Genomic DNA, 18414 nt, shown 5'->3' with positions numbered 1-18414 from the left:
GCGGGATCCCTTTAGGACATCTTCAAAATACCACTCGGGCGTGCGGTGCTCCTTGCCCGCGGGCGGTCCCTCGGTCGCAAGCTTCATGGCGTCCATCTTCGCCCACTATATCTTGACTCGGGCGAAGGCCATTCGCGCACCTTCAATGCAGACCGAACGCTTGATGGCATCAAACCGAGGGAAGGCATTGACCAGCTGCTTCACAAGCCCGAAGTAGCTGCTAGGTATGGCTTCAGCAGGCCATAGCCGGATTATTAAATCCTTCATGGCTAGTTCGGCCACCCTATGCAATTCGACCTGCTGTTTTAGGTGATCGCTAAAGGGCACCGGATGTTCTGGTGCAAGGTATTGCGACCAAAACAGATTCTCTGTGGAGCTCCCCTCTTCGGCTCGGAAGAACTCTGTAGCGTCTGAAATGCTGTGCGGCAGATCCGCAAACGCCCCTGGAGAACTCGAAATCCGGGTCAGTAAGAGGAACCTTTTCTTCACATATTTGCTCTACATAATAAAGGTCTTACCCGCCGCGATTTTTCTGGCCTCCCAGACTTCCTGGAGGGCACCCTGGGCTTCAAGCCAGGCATCATGTGCGCTTTGGCGGGCCTTGGCAAGTTCGGACTCTTGATCCGCAATGTTGCGCTCCAAGGACTCGCATCACTTCACGGTGTCCTAGAGCTCCTATTGGACCTCACTGACCCTGCCCTCATGGTTTTCCCGGGCGGCTTGTTCCTTGGCCGCTCTCTCCTCGGGTTCGGCCAACGCCTTCTTGAGGGTCTCCACCTTGGTCGCCGCTCCTAATAAATATCATGGCACTTTAGTCAGCACAAATCATTCGTCCTTCCTGAATATACAGAAGGTCATTGCATACCTTGTTTATCCTCTAGCTGCTTTTTCACGCGGCCGAGCTCTTCCTCGGCCCGCTCTAGACTCTGCTTCAGTCCGGAAACCTCAGCAGTATGAGAGGTTGCAACCAATAACGACGCTTTCTTATTCACATTGACTCATCTGGTAAGTCTCCTGCGAAACTTGTTTGATCCTCTGTCTGGCTTTTCTTTTGGAACACCGGACAGTGTCTCAGGGGCTACTGTCTATACTGTGACATTCTTTTTACATAAATTGTGTTGCTTACCTCAAAGCCTCTTAGAAGGCTTGTGCAGGCTTCGGTCAGTTCACTTTTCATGGACTGAATCCTCTCAACCACCGTACTCATAAGGGTACGGTGTTCCTTAACAATGGAAGCACTTCGCAGCGCTTCCATTAGAGCGTCCGATGCCTCTGGCTAGACAGAGATCACCAGCGGAATTGGTGCACCTCCTCCTTTTGAAGGAGGCTGCTTGCCGGGATCCAGAGCCACATAGGTCTCTGCGACCGTATTCGGCTGGGGGCCGAACTGAGTGTGGCCCCCATCGCCAGTCTCCATGGGGATTTGCTCCCCCATGTGTCCGGCGACTGAGGTTTCACCCTCCGGCACCGCCCTGACGGCCTCCTGAGTCTCTCCCTAGCCTGGGATCCTTCGGGACAACACCTCGGTGTCATCCATGACCTTGGGAGAGGAGGCCGCCAGAAGGGACCCGATGTCCATTGCCTTCAGGTCTAGCAAATCCCCCGAAGATGAGGTTCACTCGAGGGTGGACCGAGCCGGGCTGCAGCACATGATTTGACATGTTAAAACTATGAAGGAAAATGGCCGAACATATGAGTGCATCTTCGAGTACTTACGATCTGGCCAGGGGCTTTTCCCTGGGGCGCCATTCCGAGCTGATGTCGGTGTCCGCTGTGGAGTTGTCCGAGAGGGAAGCCTTCCCCTTCTTGGACGCTTCGGCCTCCAAACGTGTAGGGGGCATCCTTTTCTTCCTCCCCTCAGGGGGAATGGCTTTCTTCTTCCTCCTCCTCTTCATCGTCATCCTCGGCGCTGGAGGAATGGGTCTTGGCGTCTCCGGACATCATATCTGAAGTGGCCTTATGATGGGGGTCACTTCTGGTCCCCTTGGCCTTCTTCTTGGCCTTCTTCTCCAATGCTTGATAGGGTGCCGGAACCAGCATCTTCGTCAGAAGAGGAATTGTTGGGTCTTCGGGCAGTAGAGCCGGACAATGAATCCGCTCCGCCTTCTTTGTCCAGCCCTGAGAGAATCAGTAGGGAGGCTTAGGCGTCTTCCTTGAGTATGCAAGTAAAGGACACACCTTGAAAACATGAAAAAACTTACCGGACTAGCAGGATGGGCCAAGTCGTGCCCATGGTCCTCGGCCGTATTCGGCCACGTCTTGTTAGATTCGAAAAGCACCTTCCAGATGTCTTCGTGCATAGTGCCAAAGAACTGCAGCAAGGTCTGGTGCTTGGCCGGATCGTACTCCCACAAATGGCAAGTCCGGCTTTGACATGGAAGGATCCAGCGAACAAGCATCACCTGGATCACATTGACAAGCTTGATATTATTATCTATCATGCTCCTGATGTGCGTCTGAAGCACTGTCAGCTCGTTCGACGAAGACCAAACCAGACCCTTCTCTAGCCAGGAGGTGAGCCGCATCGGGGCTCCAGACTAGAATTCTGGAGCCGCAACCTAGGTAGTGTCGCACGGCTCTGTGACATAGAACCACTGCCGTTGCCACCCTTTGACGGTCTCCACAAAGGTACCTATTGGCCATGTGACGTTGGGCATCTTGCTCACCATGGCGCCTCCGCACGCCGCGTGCTGTCTGTCCATGACCTTCGGCTTCACATTGAAGATCTTTAACCATAATCCGAAGCGGGGTGGGATGCGGAGGAAGGCCTCGCATATGACAATGAATGCCGAGATGTTGAGGAAGGAGTTGGGGGCCAGATCATGGAAATCCAGCCCGTAGTAGAACATGAGTCCGCGGACGAACGGGTGGAGAGGAAATCCCAACCCGCGGACGAAAGTGGGGGATGAAAACAACCCTCTCATGGGGCTCCATTGTAGGGACGATCTGTCCCTTGGTTGGAAGCCGGTGGGCGATTTCCTTGGCAAAATACCCAGCCTCCCGGAGCTTTGTAATGTCCTTCTCATTGACGGAGGAGGCCATCCACTTGCCCTGCACTCCGGATCCGGGCATGGTTAGAGTGCTTTCTGGGGGCAGAAAAGATGAGAACTTGGGCACTGGAGCTCGAGAATGGCGAAGGCAGAGAGAGAAGGCATGGGTGAAAGGGGTGAATCCTTATCTCTTTATAAAGGCAGTGAATATCAAGGGCCTCCCCACACGCCCTAAAAACTCACCTATTCCCAAGGGCCATGCAGACGATACAGTGGGATTACCCACGCCCGTATTGATGAGAATCCTGAAATAATGGGACACGATCTCTGCTTTGATAAGATGTGCCAATGAAATAATGGCCGGGCGGTGATGTGGTGTCACGCTATGAAAAGTTGTTAGAGGATTAGACTCGTGAAATATTACAATCTCTACGGTTGTGTGTGGAATTTGTTTTGCAGAGCCGGACACGATTATTGTGTTCAAAGACAATTTTGGAGTATTCGGAGAAGGAACCCGCCTTGCAATGCCGAAGACAATCTGCGCGTCGGACACCTCGTCATTGAAGCCTGGTTTAGGGGCTACTGAGGGAGTCCTGGATTAAGGGGTCCTCGGACAGCCGGACTATGTAACATGGGCCGGACTAATGGGCTATGAAGATACAAGACCGAAGACTCTCAGCCATGTCCGGATGGGACTCTCCTTGGCGTGGAAGGCAAGGTTGGTGCCCGAATATGAAGATTCCTTTCTTTGTAACCTACTTTGTATAACCCTAGTCACCTCCGGTGTCTATATAAACTGGAGGGATTAGTACGTAGGGGTAAGCAAAATCATACAGGCTAGACTTCTAGGGTTTTAGCCATTACGATCTCGCAGTAGATCAACTCTTGTAATACTCATATTCATCAAGATCAACCAATAAGGAAGTAGGGTATTACCTCCATAGAGAGGGCCCGAACCTGGGTAAACATCGTGTCCCCCGCCTCCTGTTACCGTCAACCTTAGACGCACAGTTTGGGACCCCCTACCCGAGATTTGTCGGTTTTGACACCGACACCTCCCCCTTTGCTTCTCCCTTGAGCAATTATGGAAGGGGGGCACCACTAGGAAAACCCTAGGAGGCCGCCATCCCTTCTTGGAGGCGCCCTAGGACTGTCTCCTTCCCGCCGACACCTATATTATGTGGGGAAGGGTGCCACACAAGACACAGATTATTTCCACGCCATGTGTTGGCACCCCTCCGCCTCTAGTTTACTCCTTGGCTCTAGATCATCGCAGTGCTTAGGCGAAGCCCTGCGGATTGCTTCACCACCACCATCACCACGCTGTTACGCTGACGGAACTCATCTACTACCTCGTCCCGCTTGCTGGATCAAGATGGCGAGGACGACACCGAGCTGAACGTCTACAAAACATGAAGGTGTCGTTGCTACAAAAAAAGACACATCCGTGACATTTTGGGCTGAACAAAAAAAATCTTTCATACTTATGATACTTCTATGACGCTAATTGTGAAAAACCCGGTATCATCATAGATGTGGTGGGCTCCCACTTCTATGACAAAAAATCATGACAGAAAATGGGATTTTCATCCTGGCCGTGCCGGAGACGCAGCTGCATGACATTGTTTGGGCCGTCCATGATGAAAAAAACCGTGGTAGAAGCAAGGGCAAGGAAAATATCGGGGTGTTCCCGGTTACGGTGAGTGGTCGGGGCTGAGCGATGCACGAAGGTTTGCGCGTTTCTCTTGTACACGCACGCGCATGGGTGCGAGGCGTTGGGCTCTAAATGAACCCAAGCGAGGCGTTCACCGCCTACTGTACCCGAGCGATTGCACTGCAGGCTACGCGTTACTGAACCCGAGTGATCGATTGATGGATGTTAACTGAACCCGATCGAGCGAGTCCTTCCCTACTGCTGCTAACTGAAGCCGGTCGATGCTACCTCTGGATGAACAGTGAGCATTGCTGGGGGTGGAGGAATAGTTCCCGGTGGGGGTGGATGAACAGGACCCCGTGGTGTTGCCTCTGGATGAACATGACCCCGATCGAGCTGGTTGGGGCTAGATGGACAGGACCCCGTGGAGGGCTGGATGAACAGGATGACCCCGTGGAGGGCTGGTTGAACAGTAGCCGGTGGAGGGTTGGTTGAACAGTAGCCCATGGAGGGGTGGTTTAAAAGGAACCTCTGGAGAGGCCTGGTTGAACAGTAGCCGATGGAGGAGCGCATGGTGGAGGCTGGATGAACATGAGCCCGTGGATGAACAGTCACAGGTGGAGGCTGGAGGAGGTCGATGGTGGATGAATAGTAGCTAGTGGAGGCTGGAGAAGGCCGACAGTGGAGATGAACAGTACCCCGTGGAGTCTCGTTTTGTGGTACGCCACACCCCTCCCTATGAAATGGACCCTCGTTTCGACCGTAGCACTACAACACAAATCCATTTCCTCCGTTTTGCAGTACGCCACACCCCTCCCGATCAACAGGACCCCGTTTCGACCGTAGGAGGTCCAATAGAAGTCCGTTTCCTCTGTTTTGCGGTACGCCAGACCCCTCCCGATGAAAAGGATCCCATTTTGACCGTGGCCGGTCAAACACAAGGCCGTTTCCTCCGTTCTGCGGTACGCTAGGCCTCTTTTCCATCAGTTGTTTTGTCCAAGCCCTCCCGATGAACACGACGACGCATTCCGTTCAGATCCAGCTGGTTGGCTCCCCATGAACACAACGACGACGCAGTTTCTCCATTCCAACCCAGCCATGTACACGAGCCATGGCTGTATGTATGCGCGAGTAGGCGTTCGAGACCCCGACCGTATGTACGTACATGGCCGTATTTACTTTCTTGCATGCTGGCCGATGTACATACGTGTACATGCTACGTGCGTGCCTCTACTACGGCACGTGCGCGCCTCTACTGCAACACGTGCGCGCCTCTACATTGACCAGTATGTACTTACACATTCGCGACCAGAATAAGAATGCTACATACGCTTCGACCAGGTGCGTCCCGGCTGTCAGGCACTTCCTTGCGTGTGAAGAGGTAGCTGGTGGGTCCCAGCAGTCAGGGGGGCATATCATTTTTTTGCCCATAATATGGACGCACTTCCTTGCATGCGAAGATGTAGCTGGTGGGTCCCAGCAATTAGGGGGACAACATTTTTTTTCGCGAAATACGGTGGACCATCCAGTGGATCCCTGCTGTCAGGTGGAGGAATAATTATTTCGCGCATAATAAGGAGCCAATACCTTGTGGCTGCTGTGGGCCCAGCTGTTAGCCTCTCCACATAGAGTACTCTTCTGATGGAAGTCGTTCCTTGTCCACACTGACCACGCCGCGCCGAGAGCACCAGGGCGGTGGACGACGGCGAGGCCTAGGAAGGGGACGATGCGGGGCCGGGGAAAACGTGGTAGTGGATGCCCAGGCAGAGAGAAGTACGAGGGTTCACTTGTTCGGCTGCGGTGTGAGGCTGCCATTGCCGTAGAATAACAGGGGGTGTGGGTGAGTAGAGGGATGGCCTGGTCAGTGGTGGGAGTAGTAGGGGGCGGTGAGGCCTCCGTGGCATCACAGCCGGCCATGGGAGGCAGGAGCACGCGGCACGACCTGCGCTGGTCTGGGCGGCTGGAGCAAGAAGACCAGAGGTTGAAGAAGCACTACATTCCTTGGATGGACATCATACGGTCACTGGAGCTAGAATCATTCATATTGACTAAGTTGACAAAGCCCTCCTTCCCCATCAACTTAGTTGGCCCACAAGTCAGCCTCCCACTATGGTGGGTCCCAGCTAGCAGGGGGTATTCATTTTTTGTGCATAATAAGGAGGCACTTCCTTGCGTGCGAAGATATAGCTGGTGGGTCCGACCTGTCAGCGGGGGGAACATTTTTTCGCGAAATACAAAGGCCCTTCCGGTGGGTCCTAGCTGTCAGGTGAGGAATCATTATTTTGCATGTAATAAGGAGGCATTTCCTTGCGTGCGGCCGTGGACCCAGCTGTTAGCCTCTCTAGGTATAGTCCACTTCAGATGGATGTCGTTCATTGACCATGTTGACCAGGGCACACCGAGAGCACCAGGGAGGTGGACGACGGCGAGGCCTAGGAAGGGAACGACATGGAGCCAGGGAAGACTCGTCAGTTGATTCCTACGTGGAGGGGAGTATGAGGGTTTACTGGTTCGTCTGCCGTCTCGGAGAAAAATAGCGGGTGTGGGTGAGTAAAGGGATGGCTAGGCCAATGATGGAAGTACGGTGGGGCGGTGAGGCCTGCGCGGTAGCATAGCCGGACGCGGGAGGAGGGAGCAGGCAGTCTCGCCGACGCTTGTTTGAGCGGCTGGAGCAGGAAGAGCAAAGATTGAAGAAGCACGACGACCATTGGATGAACATCCAATAGTCACTGCTCCCGTGTGTTGACTAAGTTGACACGGTGTTACATGTGCGTCAACCTTTTTTTAGGAAAGCATATGCGTCAACCTGTAGTAGGCGCAAAAGTCGGCCTCAAATATGTGGAAAACAGCATAGAGCCCATCTGGCATTATTTCTAATAATGTACAGCCCATTTGATAATTCTTAAGAATTTTTTTGGAGCCCATCTTATTTTTGTTAGCATTACACCCCATATTGTGGCCATGGTTAAAAATTATATGAAATTTTGCATATTTCAGTCCGGTCAACTATTTTTAATCCCGAAATATCGATTCACATTCAAACTATTTTGAAAAAATAATTTCTATAAATATAAAATCCAAATAATTGTCCACTCATAAAAAATCAATGGAATTTAAAATCTTGTAATGAAAAAAAATTTGAAACTAATTCCCTGTTTTTTGTGTTTTAAAAATTTACAGCCCATTTTGTCGTGGTGGGCGCACGACAGATGCAAGGATGACTAAAGAGAGGAGGAGGCTCGAGGGAGCTGGTGGGCTCCATAGGCGAGGTTGGCATGCGCGGGCGCGGGACGCCGGACATACCCAGGTTCGGGGCTCTCCGGAGAGATAACACCCCTAGTCCTGCCGAGTTTAGTTGGATGATCGATAGTACAATGTTGCTCCTGGAGCTGTATGGAGGAGGAAGGAAGCTGGCCAAGGCTTGGGCTGCTCCTTCTCCCCGGTGTCGCCGTTGGGTCGCTAGTCATATGCTTGCCGGTGTTTCTTACATATGTCTCGCTCTCCTATGCTTCATCATGCCTCTGTAGGCGTGGGTTCCTGGGGGGGGGGGTTTTATAGATCAACCCACCCAGGGTTACAATGTTAATATGTCGAGTCGGTGGGTCCGTATTGTCGGTGTCCGGGGTACCGGACTGGGTCCCACTTGTGGACTTGTGGTTCACCGGGTTCCCCTAAGTGCGGGCCCCGCGCGCCTAGGGGGACTGTGCGCCGTCTTGTCGATCATCAGGGCGTGGCCGAGTCGAGTCATGTACAGTGCTCTCCGTCAGGCTGCCGCTTGCTGTCGTCAGCGGTGAGGGCGGGAGCATTGTTGCCACGCCAGCCCTGGTCAGGGGTAGGTAAGGGGCTCTATTGCCATGCTTCAGCTGACCATAGGCATGGGTGGGAAGACTGTTGTCTTGGTCATCGGTGACTGCAGTCTTGTCCCATCATACGGCTTGCATGGGACAGGAGCTGACCCGTGGCTGGGTTGCCGTGGACGCCACGGGTGGGTTGGCTTGCTGGGGAAGCCATGGTTGCGCCGTGTTGACTTGTCTTGCGCCAGGTGCTACGACCGGGTCGACGTACCTTGCCTAGTCGAAGGGCTTGGCCGGGTTGCGGGCCTTGCCGAGTCGAGCGACCCGGTCAGGCGCATGCCAGTTCGCGGGGCGATGCGGGCCCTGCTGTTTTTGAAAAGGATCTGGGTTCCGTTGCCTGCCCGGGGTTCATCTCCCCGACAGTAGTCCCTGAAGCTGTGAAGGTCTGTCGTCTTCGGATGAGTGGGCCTTCGCAGTTTCCCCCTTGAGCAAGGCGGATTCTGCGAGCGTCGGGTCCGGCAACACCCAATGTGTGCCAGTTTTCTCGGAAACCGGATCGCGGCATCCCGGCTGTGGCGGGAACCGAGGAGTCCGTCGAATCTTGAGGCAATCCCTCGGGCTTCGCACAGGTGCCATGTGGTGCCCGGAAGCCGGAGGGACCTGACAGGCCACGCGCGTGACGGGACCGCGCGACGGGCCGGGGCCCTCCACCGCGCGCCCTTGGTCCACGCGCACGGATTTATTGCGACGTTTGGGGGCCGGTTGCACTTCCCCGAGCAGTTAGTGCGCGTGTACGTGCGCACTTATTGCGGGGCAGTGGTACGGGCCTGTGCAGACGATCCCACTCCCCCACGTTTGAACCGGGGGTTATAAATTGAGGGGGGCAAGGGGGCGGCAGACATTATTCTCACTCGTGCCCTCCTGTCCCCCTGCTCCTGCTCACTCCTTGCCACCGATGCACAGCTGAACCCGCAGCCTCGAGTAGAGCTTCCTCCGTCATTCATCCTCTCTCTTCTTCTTCCGGCGATGTCGGTGCCGTCAGGCTCCTGGATGGGCTCGACTGACACCACCGATGACATCACCTATCTTCGGTCTTCGCGGTGCCTGCCGAGGGAGACCGACGTCGGTGTTCGTCTGCCGTGCGGCGAGCAGAGGCCCCGGCCCGAGGGGCAGGAGCGCGTCGTCTTCCTGATGCATTTCGTGCGTGGCTTCGGGCTGCCGGCGAGCACCTTCTTCCGCGCGTTCTTGGAGTTCTTCGGGCTCCAACCGCACCATCTTGGTGCCACCGCCATCGTCCAACTCTCTGGCTTCGTGACCCTGTGCGAGGGGTACTTGGGGGTCGAGTCGACGATCGACCTTTGGGCGCGCTTCTTCTCCTTGAATCAGCAGGGCCCATCGGCCGGGGAGTTCGCCGACTGCGGCGGTGCCGTCATCTTGAAGCGGTCAGGGGCAGATTTCCCCAAGATTCCGCTGGAAGATTCTGCCAAGAAGTGGCAGAACTCCTTCTTCTACGTCCGCAACCACGGTGTGGACCATATCAATCTTCCTCCCTTCGCCATCGCGTCGCCGCGGGCGAAAACGAACTGGGGCTACTCACTCCGGCGCCCGTCGTAGGAAATCGTCAATCTCTACGAGCGGGTGACAGTGATGAGGACGCATGAGGGGCTCACCGGCACCGACCTCCTTGCCGCGTTCATCACCTGCCGGGTCCTTCCGCTTCAAGGGCGCTCCTGCCTCATTGGCGAAATGATCGGGATTCAGGACCCCAACCGGATGGGGTCGACGCGGCTGTCTGTGGAGCAGGTCGCCCGCGGCATGAACGACATCTCCATGGCCAACCTTGGAGAGGACTGGCGATTCGGCAAGGCACCGTACAGCCAGTCGAACCCGGCGCCGCAGGTGAGCGTCTGGTCTTCTTACTTTGCTGCCGCGCATCTTCTTATTTGTCCCGACGCGACACGGGAGATACTTCTGAACGCGAGCCGGCATCCTTACGCCCGGGCTCCATTGCAGGTGGCGCCGGTGGCACCAGAGGAGCCCGCGGCTCACGGCGGCGAGGAGGTGGCCGAGTCTGACGCCGGTGCTGGGTGTCGCGCGGGTAAGTTTTGAATCTTTCCTTCTTCATTTATCTTGAATGGTTGATCATGTTGCGGTGTAGGTGACGCTGACGCCGGCTGTTGGTGTAGCGGCGTTGGGCGGGGGAGGCGGCAACGCGGGCGGAGCCGGGTCCTCGCATGGGGCGGCGCCGAGCCGCCCACATGTAAAAGACAGTGTCGCGCCGCAACCCCGGGCCCTGAAGTGCACGGCTGACCCGGCCGAGCCCGGGAGGCCGGCCAAGAAGAGCGCGGGAGGCCGACCCCGGTCCCGGTCTTGACGGGGTAAGCTTCATTTCCTGCTTGCGCCTGGGTTTCTTGAGCCAGTATTGTCTATTTTTTGCTTATTCTGCCATCTTCTTCAAGTCGCCAATCGTGCTGGCGAGGGCGGTGGCGGAGGTCGCAGCCGCTAAAGGGGCCGCGTTCCGCAGGAGCCGGTCCGACCTCGTCGGCCTGGCCGAGGAGGAGGGACGGGGCGACTCGGACCTCGGCCTGGACCCGAACGACGCCGAAGCCTTGGCCTGGCGGGGTAGGAACCGGACCGAGGCGGAGCTGGAGGCAGTGTCGATCCAGGCTTGGACCCAGGCGGCAGCGGCATGGGCGCGAGCCGGCGCGGAGCCGGCCTGGCGCGAGATGCCGGAGGGCATGGTGGTGGTGGCAATGGTCTTTGTGCCATCGTCGGTGAGGGAGCGCGGCCATGGAGGCCGGGCTGAGGTGGTGATCCTTGACCGGGAGGTTGTGGAGGAGGGGGGCGACACCCCTCCGTGGGCCGATGTGGACGAGCGTGCGGGGCCGATGGTGGTGGAGGCGGCGTCGTCTTGGAGGAGGTGCTGCGGGCGGCGGCGCTGGAGGCGCCGCTGGCTACGGAGGAGGCATCGCGGGTGGCGGTGCCTGAGGCGGTGACGCAGGGCGTCCCAGCGTCTCGGTTGCCAGCGACACCGGGGGGGCATCGGCGGAGGCGCTGGCCGCGTTGCAAGCGGCCAGTGGGGGGCACGCCTTGGTGCCCCGATAGGGAGGGCGCCGAGCTGCCGTGCCGCAGCCCGCGCGGAGCGGGGGCGCGGCCGTCTTTGGGCCTCAGACCCAGGAGGAGGAGGCGCTGGACGCCGTCAGCCGCCGCCTGCGAGGCCGGACGAAGCGGCTTGAGGCCTTCTCCCAGGCCGAGGTGGAGCGGACGCGCGACCTGGAGCGCGCCGTTCTGGTAAGTCTTCTTTCTTTTGTTTCCTTGCAATTTCTTCTTATTGGGGGCGCGCCAGCGCACCCACTGGGTGTAGCCCCCGAGGTTCAGGCCAACTACGTAGTAGTTTGGTCGAATGTTAAGAGCATTGGCCTTGTTCTGACTTCTATCTTTTTTAAGCATCTTGATGCCTTTCGGGTTGCCGCTTTCAACCATCTCTTGGGCAAGCATCGGGAGCTCAATGAGCAACTTGCTGCCAAGGAGGAGGAGCTTCGCATCACCGTAGGTACTCTTGTGCTCTTTTCTAGTGGGGGGCGCTAGCGCACCCACTGGGTGTAGCCCCAAAGATACGGGCCAAGTGTGTAACAGTTGGGCTCGTAGAGGATGGTGTGGCCGGCTAGCTGGATCGCCCATTTGGCGACTCGGTCGGAGGCGTCCCGGCACACGATGATTTCTCTGATACGCGTCATGCTGACGACGTTGATGACGTGCTCTTGAAAGTACTACTTCAGCTTCTTGGCGGTGAGGTACACGCCATAACACATCTTCTGGTAGTGTGGGTAGTTCTGCTTGGAGATGGAGAGCACCTCGCTCAGGTAGTAGACTGGCCGTTGGACGGCTTGGATCTTGCCCTTCTCTGGTTGCTCGACCACCAGCACCATGCTAACCGCCCGCGAGGTCGCGGCTATGTAGAGCAACAACGGCTCTTTGTCAGTTGGCGCGGCCAGGACTGGTGCGGTGGAGAGCATGCGCTTGAGGTCTTGGAAGGCCTCGTCTGCCTTGCCGTTCCACTTGAATGGGCTTTTCTTCTTCATCAGTTGGTACAGGGGTAGCGCCCTCTCGCCCAACCGGCTTAGAAACCGGCTGACCGAGGCCAAGCATCCGGTGAACTTCTGGACATTGCGCAGCCGAGCTGGCTTGTGCATGCGCTTGATGGCTTTGATCTTCTCCGGGTTCGCCTCAATGCCGCGTTCCGAGACGAGGAAGCCGAGTAGCTTTCCGGCCGGGACGCCGAAGACACATTTTTCCGGGTTGAGCTTGACCTTGTATTCACGGAGGTTGGCAAATGTTTCCTTCAAATCATCGAGGAGCGTGAGGTGCTGCTTGGTCTTCACCATGATGTCGTCCACGTACACATGGATGTTGCGGCTGAGTTGCGGCAGCAGGCATTTCTGCATGCAGTGTTGGAAGGTGGCACCGGCGTTCTTCAAGCCGAACGACATGGTGATGTAGCAATACACCCCAAAGGGAGTGATGAAGGACATCTTCAGGGCATCGGCCGGGTCCAGCTTGATCTGGTGATAGCCGGAGTAAGCGTCCGGGAAGGACAGGAGCTCGCACCCTGCGGTCGTGTCGATGACTTGGTCGATCCGCGGAAGAGCGAACGGATCCTTGGGACAGGCCTTGTTACGGCTGGTGTAGTTGATACACATGCGCCAGGTCTTATTCTTCTTCAGGATGAGGACTCGATTGGCCAGCCACTCGGGGTGAAACACTTCCATTATGAAACCGGCCGTCAATAGCTTGGCGACCTCTTCACCAATGATTCTTCTCTTCTCTTCGGAAAATCGTCGGAGGGGCTGACGGACAGGCTTGGCGTCCTTGCGGACGCGAAGTTTGTGCTCGGCGTACTTCCTTGGGATACCCGGCATGTCCTTGGGGGTCCATGCGAATATATCTCAATTCTCACGGAGGAAGTCGACGAGCTCGCCTTCCTATTTGCTGTTGAGGGGGGCGCCTATGACAACGTACTGGCTGCAGCTGGGGTCTTCTAGGTTGAGCATCACTCTCTTGGTCTCCTTGGAGGGCTTGAAAGCAGCCTCGTCTGCCGGGTCCAGGGTCAGAATCGATGCCGCGGAGGCCTCGCCTGCCAAGGCGATGATTCGGTCGAGCTGGCGCCGCTCCTCGGCAATGACCAACGACTCGGCCAACTTGGCGCCATCTCGGGCGCACTCCAAAGACTTGCGGTAGTCGCTGGTGACGGTAATGAGGCCCTTGGAACCCGGCATCTTCATCTTCAGGTACGTGTAGTGCGGAACCGCCATGAACTTGGCGAGCGCGGGTCGGCCCAGCAGTGCATGATATGGGCTGGACAGGTCCACCACCTCGAACCAGACTGGTTCGCGTCGGAAGTGGCTGCTGTCGCCGAACAGGACATCGAGCAAACCCGGCCAATGGGCAAGCAGGAGAGGCCGGGTACGATGCCTTGGAAGACTGTCTGGGTTGGCTCCAGGTCCTCGGCCGAGCTTGGTCATCGTGTCGCGGTAGAGGATGTTGATGTTGCTGCCGCCGTCGATGATGACTCGAGAGAACTTGCATGTGCGCCGCGCGATGATGGTGGGGTTGAGGACGAGGGCGTATCCACCCGGACTCGGCATGACTGTCGGGTGATCCTCCCGGGTCCAGGTGATCGGGTGATCCGACCAGTGCATGAAATCCGGCTTGACCGGGACGACGGTGTTCACCTCCTGCCGAAGGAGGCGCTCGCTGCGCTTGTCGTTGTTGAGGCTGGTGAAGACGACGTATGCCACGTTCTGGTCCGGGTAGGCATCGTTCCACATCACGCCGCCAGTGGGAGGCGGCGGTGGAGGCGGAGGCGGCTGTCCTGCGCCTGGAGCTGGAGCCGGAGTCGGAGGGGCGGAACATCTCCCCTCATGATGCGCTTGGTGATGGTGCACTGCCGAAGCTTGTGCGTGGACGGTCTTGCGCCGCTATGATGCTTGCAGGGGGCGTCGAGCATCTCTTCGAAACTCATGGCGGGTTTCCATGCCATCCTGCCGGTCTGCCGGCGCTTCGCTGCCGGGTCTGCCGCGGGCTCGGCGGCCGCGACGAGATGGTTGTCGTGACATTGCACCGGTTGGTCGGCCTTGTGCTTGTTGTTTTGGTGATGCTGCTGTTGGCTGCTCTCGTCGGCCGGCTTCGGGGGAGGAACCGGCTTTGCCTTGCCGGCTTCATCCAGCGCCACCTGGATCTTCATGGCGGAGTCGGCATTGGCGTACTTGTCCGCCGTCACCATGAGCGCGGCCATGGTGGCCAGCTCGGAGCGTAGGAGCTTGTGCTTGAGGAGGGTGCCGTCCCGGCATCCGCTGATGAAGTACTGGATCACCTGGACTTCATGGACACCCTCACAGCTGTTTCGGAGCTCGGTCCAGCGTGCGAGATACTCGCGGCCGGTCTCCGTCAGCCTCTGCACGCACATGGCGAGCTAGCTGGGGTGACCGGGTCACTTGTATGTCCCCGTGAAGTTGCGGACAAAGGCTTCCTCAAAGTCGACCCACGCGTTGATGCTGCCCATCGGCAGGCTGTTCAACCATGTGCGGGCCGACCCCTAGAGCATAAGCGGTGAGTAGCGCACGGCGAGACGATGATTGGCACCGGTGATGCCAATGGCCGTGGTGTAGTCGGTGAGCCAGTCTTCCGGCTTCATGGTCCCATTGTACTTGGGGCTGTCGCGGGGAAGCACGAACCCCTTGAATGCGTGGGCCGAAGCATGCCGACCCGATAGCGCCGCTCTCCTCCACCTCCAGGGAACGAGCGAGCTGATTGAGGCGGTGGCATGCGTTGGCATTGTCGATGACGCGCGGGCCGAGTCGACTGGCGGCCAGGCCCCGAGGGGCCGGGTCGGTTGGAGCCGGACGCCGACCAGGCTAGCCGGGTCCGCGTTGGGTCTCCGGGGCGGGCTTGTTACCCAGAGCATCAGCGGCGGTGGCGGCCGGGTTGCGTCGGGTCCGGGCTTGGCCGGAGTGCGCTTCGCCGGGTGGCGAGGAAGCCGTGTGCAAAAGTTCGCCGGGTCCGCCAAGGCGGGCAGAGCCGAATCCCGCTGGCTTGGTGAGCTGGTTGAGGCGATCCTGCTAGGTGTTGGCGGCGTGGAGGAGCTCGCGCATCCGCCCGATATGTTCTTTGAGCTCCTCGCCCACGAGTTGGTCGAGGCCGACCGCGGCTGCCTCCACAGCGCGCATGTTCTTCACTGGGGTCTCGTAGACGGTTCGGATGGTACCGAAGGCCCGACCGATCGCTCCTCCCCGGGCGCGAGTATTGGCGACCCGGCTCGGCTCGGCTCGGCCGCGGCGGGCGTGAATCTGTGGGCGGCGTCGTGCTCCATCTGAGCGGCCTCCAGGCGACGCCTGGTGGCGGCCAGCGTCTCGGACAGGTCCAGCATCTGCTGGCGCCTATCCTCGAGCTGGGTTCGGGCTTCGACGACGTTGGTGGCGTCGACGTCGGTGCCGATGGGGATGGGAAGGCTCTGTATCATGGTGCGCAGCGGGTCGGACGGCTCGGTCCATGTCGCAGCGGCCTAGGCTTCTGCGACCCTCCTCGCCTTGCTCGACGAGGAAGAGGCGCCATCGCCGGTGACGAAAACCTCCACATGGGCGTCCATCGCCCCGGCAGTGAATCCGCCACTGAGGGAGAGCAGAGAATCGGAGTAGTTGAGCACCTCGTTGGGGTACTCATCGACCGCGAATGCATCGGGGATGCACGTCGCGGTGAAGGAGGCGGCGAGCGCGCCGATGACGTCGTCTGCCAGAGCGACGGACTCGTCGGAGTAGGAGAAGGGCCCCGTCTGAAGCATGCTCCCGGCCAGCTCCTCGAGCTGCCCCACGGTGGGCGCCAACTATCGTGATGGGAGCACGGCAGATGCCAAAGGATGGATAAAGAGAGGAGGAGGCTCGAGGGCGCTGGTGGGCTCCAGAGGCAAGGTTGGCATGCGCGGGCGCGGGACGCCGGACATACCCAGGTTCGGGGCTCTCCGGAGAGATAACACCCCTAGTACTGCCGAGTTTAGTTGGATGATCGATAGTACAATGTCGCTCCTGGAGCTATATGGAGGAGGAAGGAAGCTGGCCAAGGCTTGGGCTGCTCCTTCTCCCCGGTGTCGCCGTTGGGTGGCTAGTCCTATGCTTGCTGGTGTTTCTTACATATGTCTCGCTCTCCTATGCTTCATCATGCCTCTGTAGGCGTGGGTTCCTGGGGGGTTTTATAGATCAACCCACCCAGGGTTACAATGGTAATATGTCGAGTCGGTGGGTCCGTATTATCGGTGTCCGGGGTACCGGACTGGGTCCCTCTTGTGGGCTTGTGGTTCGCTGGGTTCCCCTAGGTGCGGTCCCCGCGCGCCTAGGGGGACTGTGCACCATCTTATTGATCGTCAGGGCGTGGCCGAGTCAATTTTTGTAATGTGCTCTTCGTCAGGCTGCTGCTTGCTGTCGTCAGCGGCGAGGGCAGGAGCACTGTTGCCACGCCAGCCCTGGTCAACGGGTAGGTAAGGGGCACTGTTGCCATGCTCCGGCTGACCATAGGCATGGGTGGGAACACAGTTGTCTTGGTCATCATTGACTGAAGTCTCGTCCCATCGTACAGCCTGGATGCGACGGGAGCTGACCCGTGGCTGGGTTGCCGTGGATGCCACGGGTTGGTTGGCTTGCTGGGGAAGCCATGGCTGCGCCGGGTTGAGTTGTCTTGCGACAGCTGCTGCGGCCGGATCGACGTACCTTGCCGAGTCGAAGGGCTTGGCCGGGTTGCGGGCCTTGCCGGGTCGAGCGACCCAGCCAGGCGCGTGTCGGTTCGCGGGGCGATGCGGGCCCTGTTGTTTTTGAAAAGGATCCGGGTTCCGTTGCCTGCCCAGGGTTCATCCCCCCGACACATTTCTAGGCAAACCGAATGAAACTCTCCTCGTCTTAAAAGATTTGCAGCCCAGAAGGGCTGATAAAGCAAGTAGGCCTCGTTTGGGTATTTCTTTAAAAAAAATAGAACTGGGTTAGCAATTTTCAGCAAGAAAAAACACAACTGGGCTCATGATGTGGTAAACATAAATAAAACCCTGGCTAGATGGGCCATAGCCGCTGCACAGCCCCGTTGTTACCCTGACCCGTCGCTAAAACTAGTATAAATAACAACTGCTTGTTCCTCAAAAAAATGCGCAACCTGCTGGGTCCCTAGTGTCAGCCGCTCATAGTGTAATTCTCTCGTTTATTGACTATGTTGACAATAGCATGAGCCCAGATGTCCAACCATTGGGAGGAACCATTTTTGGGCTTGTAATAACGAGGCACTTGCTTGCGTACTGCCATGACGCTTGTGGGTCCCTACTGTCATCCTCTCCACGTACAATCATCTCCTTGTTCCTCTCGGTTGTTAACAACGCAAGAGGGCGGCGCACCGTGCACGGCGAGCGAACCAAGGGGGAGGATGATGGCGAGGCCTCGGACAGAATGAAAAGGAGTCGTGGAAGATGCGTCGGTCCAGTCGCAGGTGGAGGGGAGTACGAGGGTTGATTGGTTCAGGTGCGGGTGCAGGTTGGGACTGACGTCGGTGGAGAATAACAGGACGTGTGGGGGAATAGAGCAAGGAACTGGCCAAAGTTGGAGGGTACGGTAGGGCGGCGGAGGCGCAGCCAGCCATGGAAGGCGGGAGCAGGCGGAGCCGACGGGGTAGTTTGGTTTGGGCGGATGGAGGAAGAAGAAGACAAGAGACAGAAGATACACGACAGATGTTGGATGTCAATCCAATGACTGGTAGGCAGAATCGTTTGTTGACTGGCTAGTAAGTCGACACAACCTTGGATAGGCTATTTCCTCACGGGTCCCAAATGTCAGAATCCAAATCTATCACAGTCATGCAGCCTTTCCTATAAAGATTGATGGCCCATTTGATGTGCTAGTTCGAAATAAGTTTGTGGGTGCTAGTGGGGGCTAATCACTTGGCTTCTATA

This window comes from Triticum aestivum, chromosome 5B (genome assembly GCF_018294505.1).
Source record: "Triticum aestivum cultivar Chinese Spring chromosome 5B, IWGSC CS RefSeq v2.1, whole genome shotgun sequence".
Classification (NCBI taxonomy): domain Eukaryota; kingdom Viridiplantae; phylum Streptophyta; class Magnoliopsida; order Poales; family Poaceae; genus Triticum; species Triticum aestivum.
This window is presented reverse-complemented; position numbering follows the sequence as displayed.